This window comes from Coregonus lavaretus, assembly GCF_964263955.1.
Source record: "Coregonus lavaretus genome assembly, chromosome: 39".
Taxonomy (NCBI): Eukaryota; Metazoa; Chordata; class Actinopteri; order Salmoniformes; family Salmonidae; genus Coregonus; species Coregonus lavaretus.
In genome coordinates, this window is record NC_140026.1 from 15,614,991 (window position 1) to 15,624,281 (window position 9,291).

Below are 9,291 nucleotides of genomic sequence, written 5' to 3' on the forward strand. Positions count from 1 at the left end.
TGCATAAACATTTGAATAATTTAGCCTGTGACCATTTTCATTGAAATATTGTTTTATGGTTGTAGCCTATGGTTTATTTAATAGCTTAATATCCTAACATATGGTAATAATTATTTTTGCGTGATCATGTTAATTAAATATTTGAAATCTGAAAAGCATGTTGAGTTAGAGTTTCCTGATCAAAACAAAGATTTTGGAAGTATTGGATTGAGAGTCATTTTAAGAGATTTGTCAATAATATCTTTAGGACTATCTGCTATACAGTATAAGACATAAAGTGGATGTTGGCAATTGTATTAATACATCCATCATCACAAAAAAATAAGGTTATTGTCAGAATGGTTATTCTGTTTCGGGCTCCCCTTTATTCAGGTTTTAATTAAATTTAATAATAATAATAATAATAATAATAATAATAATAATAATAGACTAATCATTATTAATATTAATATATGACTAGGGCCTATCGTCTATCCCTCTTGAAAACAGCGACATGCCTATGGGCCTGTGTATTTCTACAGGGACAACAGCCATGATAAATAGACTTTACTTATTCGAGAAAAGAACGGAAATTGCGATTAAGTGAGTGATCAGAAAGATGATAACACTTAATGCGTATAATATAATATAGGCCTACATCAGGTTCGGTCTCTGCAAGATGAAGCAAATTGAGCATAATTACTGAAATGTGCAATTATTGACAATTTGGCCGCGCGCAGCAAGTGACCCTTGCCAAAACAATCGTACTAAATATGATAAACATTTGTGTTAAATGAACCAATCCAACTATTTTTCCTCGAAGGGCGTTTAATTTATGACACCCATTTGTCTAAATCGGGTGCAACCCAGAGTAAAACACGTGTTTTAATTTATTGAATTAAGATTGGGGAACATTTATATAGCAAATAGGCTATTGCTCTTTTTCCTTAATTCATTTTCCTTAAATAATCTCTATTGCCTAGGTTGGTTATTAAATTATCATTCAATTTATTAATATAATAACAATGACAATAATTATACTTCTAATAATAGGCTTAACAATTCGTGATTTATTGGTTAAAAAAAGGCTCCATTAAGCTATTAAGTTCTATATTTTAATGACAAAAACGGTCATGTAGCGTCTTGCATGGTAATTCAAATTCCAAACGCCTATTATTTTCTATCGAATTGTCTCCAACATTTTTCTTTAACGAGTTCAAGGTCAACACAGGCCCATACGCTACACATATCTGTAGAGATTTCACCGTCGCCTTTGTCACAATGAAAAATGTTTCGAGGCGGATTTAATTAACATAACACAAATAGTCTACCATATGTTCATCTATTATCTTGTCATAGTCTTCGGTCAGTTGAATTTATATCAAACGGGATTTTGTGGGCCTAATTCTTCTTCTGCATGCTTTAAATTGATTTATTAGGCACGTTTTAAATCTAAGTCAATGGGTGGTCAAAATATAATTTTCTTTGATTATTTTTATCGTTTCTCTGTGGCCTACAATTAATTATGAATTCCACAATGATGTGTCGTCCACTTAGTAAAATGGGCTTCACTTTCATTTTCATTTCGCCCGAGGTTGTTTTTGGCAATAGGGTGACATCAGCTAAATTGGGCCACTTTTTGGTAAATCGTTTGGGACAATAATACAATACCATATATGCCTTTTCCATGTGTTTTTATGATTAATAATGACTGTTTTTGATAATTTTGTGTTGAAATTATTTAATAAAATATAATTATTTAGGCCCTACAGTTCTTGAAACATCAGCTCTGCCAACATTTGTTGCATGAGCAGTTTCAGGTAAAATGGGCCACAGCTTCAGGTAAAATGGGCCAGTCAAACTCCAAAGGGAAATAGTCATTTATCATCAATTTTAATTTTAAAACACAGTTGCTTATACAGCCACATAACATTTAAACTGCATTAAACAAAAATTCATATGTGCCATTCAAAAAACATTTTGGGTGCAAACCCACATATTCAAATGTGCAATTAAAAAAATCCATTTTGGAACAGCATAGATCAGTGAACTGTCAGTGGTGTGTGTGTGTGTGTGTGTGTGTGTGTGTGTGTGTGTGTGTGTGTGTGTGTGTGTGTGTGAACAACACATTTAGAACAAAATGTGCATTCACAAAAATACAAAAATTCACATTCCAAATTATTAACTGATATGTTTGTGTGAAAACTTTTCAAACACAGTCTTTGCAAATGAAACCATCGTCAGCACAGATACCATTGTCTTCACCACAGCTCTCATGAAACCAGGCAGAACATGGAACACATTTTAACCATTCCTCAGTAGCCTTAGGGTCATTTGGGTCACCATAGTGGGTGTTGCAGACTTTGCAAGGTGATTTGCTTCTCTTGCCCTGCTTTTTTTTCCCTTTCGGTTGCTTGCTGCCCGGGTACCAGCTGGCTTGCTTGGCTGGATGCTTGCTGGATGATTTTTTTGTTTGAATATATTCAATGTGTTGCTCACTTGTTAGGTTATACGATGGTGGCTTCACTCTCTTTCTGATGGCCCTCTCCCTTTGCGGCATTGAGATCAAGTCATTGAATGTGACCGATCTCACAGACTGAACAGAAAGAAAATAACAAAAAGAGCCTATATTATTGCAAGAAATAGAATAATTATTTGGTGTACATTTTATATGATTAGGGACTAAATTGTGTGTATGTATGTGTGTGTGCGTGCGTGCGTGCATGAATGTGCATGCGCATGTTTGCGTGAGCATGCATGTGTAACATGTCATGTAGCCTAAGTTTGAAAAGTAGTATAAAATATCACTTACTGTGGAGGTTGAAGGTCCCTCATCCTGGGAGTGGGTTTCTTCCTGTGGTGTGAACTGATTGAAGAGGTCATTATCTTCTTCCGGTACATCCTCCAACACAACCTCTTCAAGCACCACCTCATCTTCTGGGAAAAAGTGCAGTGGTTCCCGAGGTAGCAGGGGTGTCAGGGAAGCAGAGGACTGAGGTCTGGCTGGCGGATCGGCAGGCGACTGACGTCTGGCTGGCGGGTGGGAGGGCTGAGGTCCAGAGAGCAGGGCTGATGGCTGGCGGGCAGAGTGGGTCAAGGTCAGCAGGGGCGACCATGGTCTAGTGGGCGGGGGTGGGAGAGACTGCAGCCTTGTGGGCGGGGATGGTAGAGTGGATGGTAGCATTCTTTCGGTGGTCTTGCTGGGGGCAAAAGTAGTCTCAGGGAGAATATCTTTATTGAGAGGGAACATCCCTGTCCCCCGGAACCCTGCCTGGGCATTTTCAATAGTGGCAGCCTTTGCCCAAGCCCTGCTGAACACCGCAAAGAACTCCATCCTTGACAGCTTCTGCCCAGCCATCATCCTTTTTCACTTCCTCCCTTCCTGGTCCCAGTGGTGCTTTAGACTCTTGAAGAGGGCCTTGTCCGCCGGTTGCAGCGCATGGGTTGTGTGGGGAGGGTAGCACATGATGTGCACATTCTTGCTTTTCAGTAGCTTAATAAATTCCAGATTATAGACGTGGCTACTGTGGCCGTCAAGGAGGAGAAGATGGGGCCTGGGGTCATCCCTGGGGAGGGACTGAATGAACATTTGACCCCATTCCAGAAAGAGGTCAGAGGTAATCCAGCCATTGTCTGAACACCTTACGCTGGTGTTCTCCGGGCATCCCTGTAGCCACTCAGAACGAACACGCTTCCCCTTAAAAATAATTATTGTTCGACTGTATGTACCTTCTGCATTGAACGCTGCCAGACAAGTTGTTGTCTCCCCCTTCTCTCCGGCACACACCTCCACACATGGCTGGCCAACCTGTCCAACAACCTTTGTCGAACTGAACTGGTCCTGAAGCCCAGACTCGTCACAGTTCCATATATGTGACGGTGTGCCCTCAATACCCAGCTCGACCAAAAGGTTCTCATACTGGTTAAACCACTGGCTAACCACCTCTTTGTTAAGTCCAGCAGCCCGTGCTGCAGACAGGACCTCTGGCTTGCGCATCCCAAGCTCTGGGTTTCGCTTTAGAAAGTTCTGAAACCAGTAATATCCGGCCCTTCCTGCTGTCAGGGAGAAACCAGATATGTCGTTGTTGGCTGCAAAATCAAAGGCCACTTGCTGGACATCACGCTTTGTGAAGGGAAACCCCCTCTGCGCCAATGTCTTGAGGGTGGCAGCAAGCTCCCTTTCCGCCTCCTCTGGAAGGTAGGGCTTCCGCCCTGACACATGTTCACTGCCAGTCACCTTTCCGCTGATGCGTCTTTGCAGTGTGGATCGCGGCACACCCCATGCTCGTGATAAGAAGTGCACACTCACTGTAATTCCTTTCTTCACTCCCTCCCTGTATTCATCTAAGGCACCCTTCATCCTCTCCTCTTTCCACAGATTGTAGTTGTTTGGCCTTCCTTTCCCTCCCTGTTTTATCTTTGTATCCTTTCCTCTCTGGTCCTTGCTCCTCCTCTCTTTTCTCTCGTTCTGTCTCCTCTCATTTCCTCTGCATTCCTTTCTCCTCACCTGTTCTCTCACTTCCTGTCTCCTCTGCTTGTCTCCTCTCTCATCCTTCCTTCTCCTCTCACTTCCTCTCTCTTTCCTTCTCCCTCTCTCCTCTCCTCTCGCTTCCTTCTCGTTTGCCATACTCACTGTAAATAAAATACTACCATTATTACTGTTGGGGGGGGTCATGGTGTGAGTGTGTGTGTGTGTGTGTGTGTGTGTGTGTGTATGCACGTACATACACATACAAACACAAACACACACCCTTACACACAAACTCACTCACACACACTCAAACACATGTGTATGTGTGTTTGTGAGTGACACAAATGATGGCCCATTTTAGCTGAAACCATGTGGCCCATTTTACCTCAAGGGGTTAAGGTAAATTGGGCCCCCCAAAAAAGCATCACTTTTTCAAAAAATATGTTCATATACCAAACTAACAACATTATTTCTGATTGATGCCATCAAGACAGATATTATGCATAGTTTTTTATGGGCATGTTGTTGTTTTTTTACAGATTTATCATCCTTATAATAGTTTAGTTAGATTTGGTATGCCAGGCTACTCACCATGCAGCTTTCTGGTGCAGTCTTGATTTGAATTATTGCACTGCCCACCATAGCAACCATGAACCAATCAAATCACCTGTTACTTGTCAAGTACAGTTATGACAACAGTTTGAAATCCTTTGCAGTCATTGGCTCTAAATTCCAGAGGGGCTGGGACCCCCAAACCTTAAATGGCCCATTTTACCTGATGGCCCATTTTACCTGATATCACCCTACTTGAAGATTAAATCACTGACCATGATCTCATGTCCATCTGTTTTTCAATATCGACATTCAAGCGAAACCTCCATGGGTTTGCTTAGCGCATTGTCAACTTGTGTGATAGGTTATAAACTAGCGTGGGACGAGAACCAGAGGTAAATTGAGCGAAATAGCCTCGCCTCCTTTAGGGCACATGTGTCAAACTCATTCCATGGAGGGCGGCGTGTCTGCGGGTTTTCGCTCCACCCTTGTACTTGATTGATGAATTAAGGTCACTAATTAGTAAGGAATTCCCCTCACCTGGGATGTCTAGGTCTTAATTGAAATGAAAAACCAAACGCCCGCAGACACTCGGCCCTCCGTGGAATGAGTTTGACACCCCTGATTTAGGGCAGGGATGTCAAGCTCATTCCACGGAGGGCCTAGTGTCTGCAGCCTTTGGGCTTTTCCTTCCAATTAAGACCTAGAAAACCAATTGAGGGGAGTTCCTTACTAATTAGTGACCTTACTTAATCAATAAAGTACAAGGGAGGAGCGAAAACCCGCAGACACTCACTGGCCCGCCGTGGAATGAGTTTGGCATGTGCTTTATCGTATTCGACCCCAAAATATGTCCAAGCTGAGTTGTCTGGACTGTTTTAAAAAGCTTTTCCCTTTATAAATCATCTTCGTGTCGTTCCATTTCCCTTCTTGACTTCAGGCGGATGGGGCTCCCATAGCAGGCGGCCGTTTGGCTGCGCGTTGGAGGTGCGAACCTGAGGGACAGGGTCTGCTAAAGATACATGCGGCAGCGGCGATAATCCATTTTGTGCGTGCTGTCATTTGCACCTCCTCACCGCCCCACTAAAATTAGATTATTACACCTAAAACAGGGCTGCTGGAATCTGTTCCGTGTGGAATAACACCGTTGGCGCGGACAGGAATGCGGTTTGAGAATACATAGCATTTCTCTTCTCCTCGTCCCTGGACAATTGGAAATTAACAAAGGTGTTACTTGTCAGATGTGATCGTGATAACATGCCCATGCAGATGTCAGGTTCAGTTTCACAGTGGAGGAGTGGTAGGACGTGTAATTGATCGGTGTGTATTTAGAGCTCATTAATGTATTGCACATGATGCATATTGTTATATGTTCTTGAAATAAGTAATCAAATGTGGACCAGAGTTGTTTGAACATGACTTAATTACTAGCAGGCCTACACTTCTTAGCCTGTTATTTTCCTTTCCTCACTTCATTTCCTCATGGTCTTTTACTAAGCCACTTTCTTTACCCGTTTAGCTTTTTAGCCAGTCTAATATAAGTGCATCAGACAACCATATAAACTATAGCACAATGATTAAATAACACAGCTTACTGTTTACAAAGCACACTGTCTCCTCTGCCTCCATCTTGCATGTTGTATTCTATGGTCATGGTGACATGCTGCGGAATAGCTGGATAGTGCTCTACACTGCTGCCCATGACAAGGAATGTTAAAGCGTGAGACAGGCCAAATCCAGCTCATTTGCTCCAGATACACAGCCCCAAAAGACACAGATTTAGACCGCAGAGTGGAACGGAGGCAAGGGGAGCTGACAGATAGCAGCAGGCATTATCGTCCTTGCCCACTTCTACCCATGCCCCCTCTTAATGACATTCTCCATGTATTAGCCCTTCTTCCTTCACCCACATAGTACACCACTTTAGCCCTCTCCAAATCCCCCTCCCTCTGCCCTCTTATCTTATTATCTTTAATATGTCAACGTCTTACTCTCGTACCCTCCACTTATTGCCAACTTTTATCACTTTCTTACACATTTCTTACCATCCTCTATAATGATATCCCTGTCTAAGCACCCTTATACTCGCTCTGTCTTATGCCACTTCTTTCACCCCTATTGCTACGCTCATAAGCCTATCTTACAGCCTGGTATCCAATCTCATCTCTCCCTTAGTACACCTAGTATATCTTCTTATTATCCGAACCCCAAAGCACAACCTCCCCACACGTTGACAGAATATACAGCAGGAAAGAATTTGAACAATTGGTGGCAGTGGTGGGATTTTACAGAGCAGACTGATTGAACCCAAAGCGCTACTTTTGAAACTCGTCACACCTTTGGCCCTATGACAACTCATTGAACGCACAAGTATAAAGAAATGAAAGGTCATACAAAGCGTCTTAGAGCAAGCAGACTGCTACAGAAGGCTTACTGTGAGAACATGAGCAGACGGCTCTCCTGTTAGCTAGCTCCCACAATGTTAGACTATGCTGTAAACATGGCCCAGGTTGTCATCAAGTATTTTTCCAGGCCTTTGCCAGCCAAGCATAGCTGAGCACACTGACCGCTGCAGCTTTTAAAGACCATGCATACTGCCTCCCACCAGAGATATCATTGACCTTACTTAAACACAATTCGCTTATGTAAGGTTTTTGAAAAGTTATATCATAGTTATCGAAAACCTTGCTGACAAATCATTTTGATACTTTAGCATATGTGTGATGTAAGCGCAAAATAGTATTCAATGTCCGTGATCGGTTCATATTTACTCTGGAAAACCGTTATTTATGTGATTCTCCATGATAAGTTATTGTAAAGGATATGCCTATACAGGTAATTGCCAAAATAATGGAAACACTTGAGTAAATGAGGGATACAAAGTATATTGAAAGCAGGTGCTTCCACACAGGTGTGGTTCCTGAGTTAAATAAGCAGTTAACATCCCATCATGCTTAGGGTCATGTATAAAAGTGCTGGGCAGGCCATTATTTTGGCTACCATGTCTATGCCCCCATAAGATGACAATGCCCCCATCCACAGGGCACTAGTGGTCACTGAATGGTTTGATGAGCATGAAAACGATGTAAACCATATGCCATGGCCATCTCAGTCACCAGATCTCAACCCAATTGAACACTTATGGAAGATTCTGGAGCTGTGCCTGAGACAGCGTTTTCCACCACAGTCAACAAAACACCAAATTATGGAATTTCTTGTGGAAGAATGGTATCTCATCCTTCCAATAGAGTTCCACTTCCAGACACTTGTAGATTCTATGCCAAAGTGCATTGAAGCTGTTCTGGCTCGTGGTGGCCCAACGCCCTATTAAGACACTTTATGATGGTGTTTCCTTTATTTTGGCAGTTACCTGTATGTTGTACAATATGTGGGATATGAATGTTTTTCCTTTCTTCTTCTCGTCTTTAAAGCTCTATTAAAGAGGAATGCCACTCATCCACCGTGTTCTTCCGACATGCCGGGTGTGTGAATTTATGGAAAGCGACTGAGAAAAACCATTGAAACGATATCTGGTGGCTGGGTTACATCCCAGGTGCCAGACTGGAGATCTGGTTTCGGAGCGGAGAGTGGTGAGGGGGGTAAGGGTCTGTATTTGGCCTGGGGGGACAGAGAGTGGTGAGGGGCACTTTAAAGAGCTCTGTGCTGAGTGCTCCTCTATGAAAAGCTTCCATCCATCATGTAGTTTGTAATGGGGGCTATGTTTAATTAGTGGTAATGTTACAGAGAAAGACGAGTGCAAATAACGTAATGGGGAATAGCAAACAACCCCCTCGCCGCTGTATCCTAACCCCCCTTAACCCCTTACGGTCCTACCCACCAACAGTATCTTGTCTGAATTTCTCAGACATCACCCCATCACCCTTTTAAGAATCTTTCCATGAATTCCCCTAACCCACCACCCCACCACCCCACCACCATCTTTACCTCCTTATACCATCTCTTCCCCTGATTATACTGTACCAGACATCCCCTCTCCCACTCTCGCCTCCCCCTTCTCCCCTCAAGCGAAACCCTCCACCCTGACGTCGATATGAAACCCGAGACCTAATTAATCAGTCGATAAATTAATGAGGCTCAGTTTTTAGCGGGCTGTTCGGGTTCCAGCGGGCATGTTGCAACACGTGTGGAATGCTCAAGGGGGTGCACACCGGACCCCCGGAATGCGTCGCGGCGGGACAGGGGCTGCAGTCAGACCACTCGTCACTTCAGCCGCCGGTCGTGGCGTTTCCAATAACGACACCCCAAAACATAGCCCGCCCGGTATACAT

General features: G+C 43.1%; 1 long non-coding RNA gene and 1 pseudogene across 2 annotated transcripts in view; one reads left to right on the forward strand and one right to left on the reverse strand.

Moving 5' to 3' along the window:
• Positions 1-1,856: 1,856 nt before the first annotated feature.
• Positions 1,857-3,248, reverse strand: LOC311112887. The gene is made up of 2 exons (XR_014610929.1): positions 2,792-3,248; positions 1,857-2,575 (listed from the first exon to the last, which is right to left on the reverse strand). It is a non-coding gene; the product is annotated as an uncharacterized lncRNA (long non-coding RNA).
• Positions 3,249-8,477: 5,229 nt separating this feature from the next.
• The window catches only part of LOC311112975 (netrin-1-like), a 2,869-nt pseudogene continuing 2,055 nt past the window's right edge, over positions 8,478-9,291 (forward strand). Inside the window, exon 1 of the transcript in view lies at positions 8,478-8,484. The product of the transcript in view is annotated as a netrin-1-like (transcript). The remainder of the gene's footprint in view (positions 8,485-9,291) is intronic.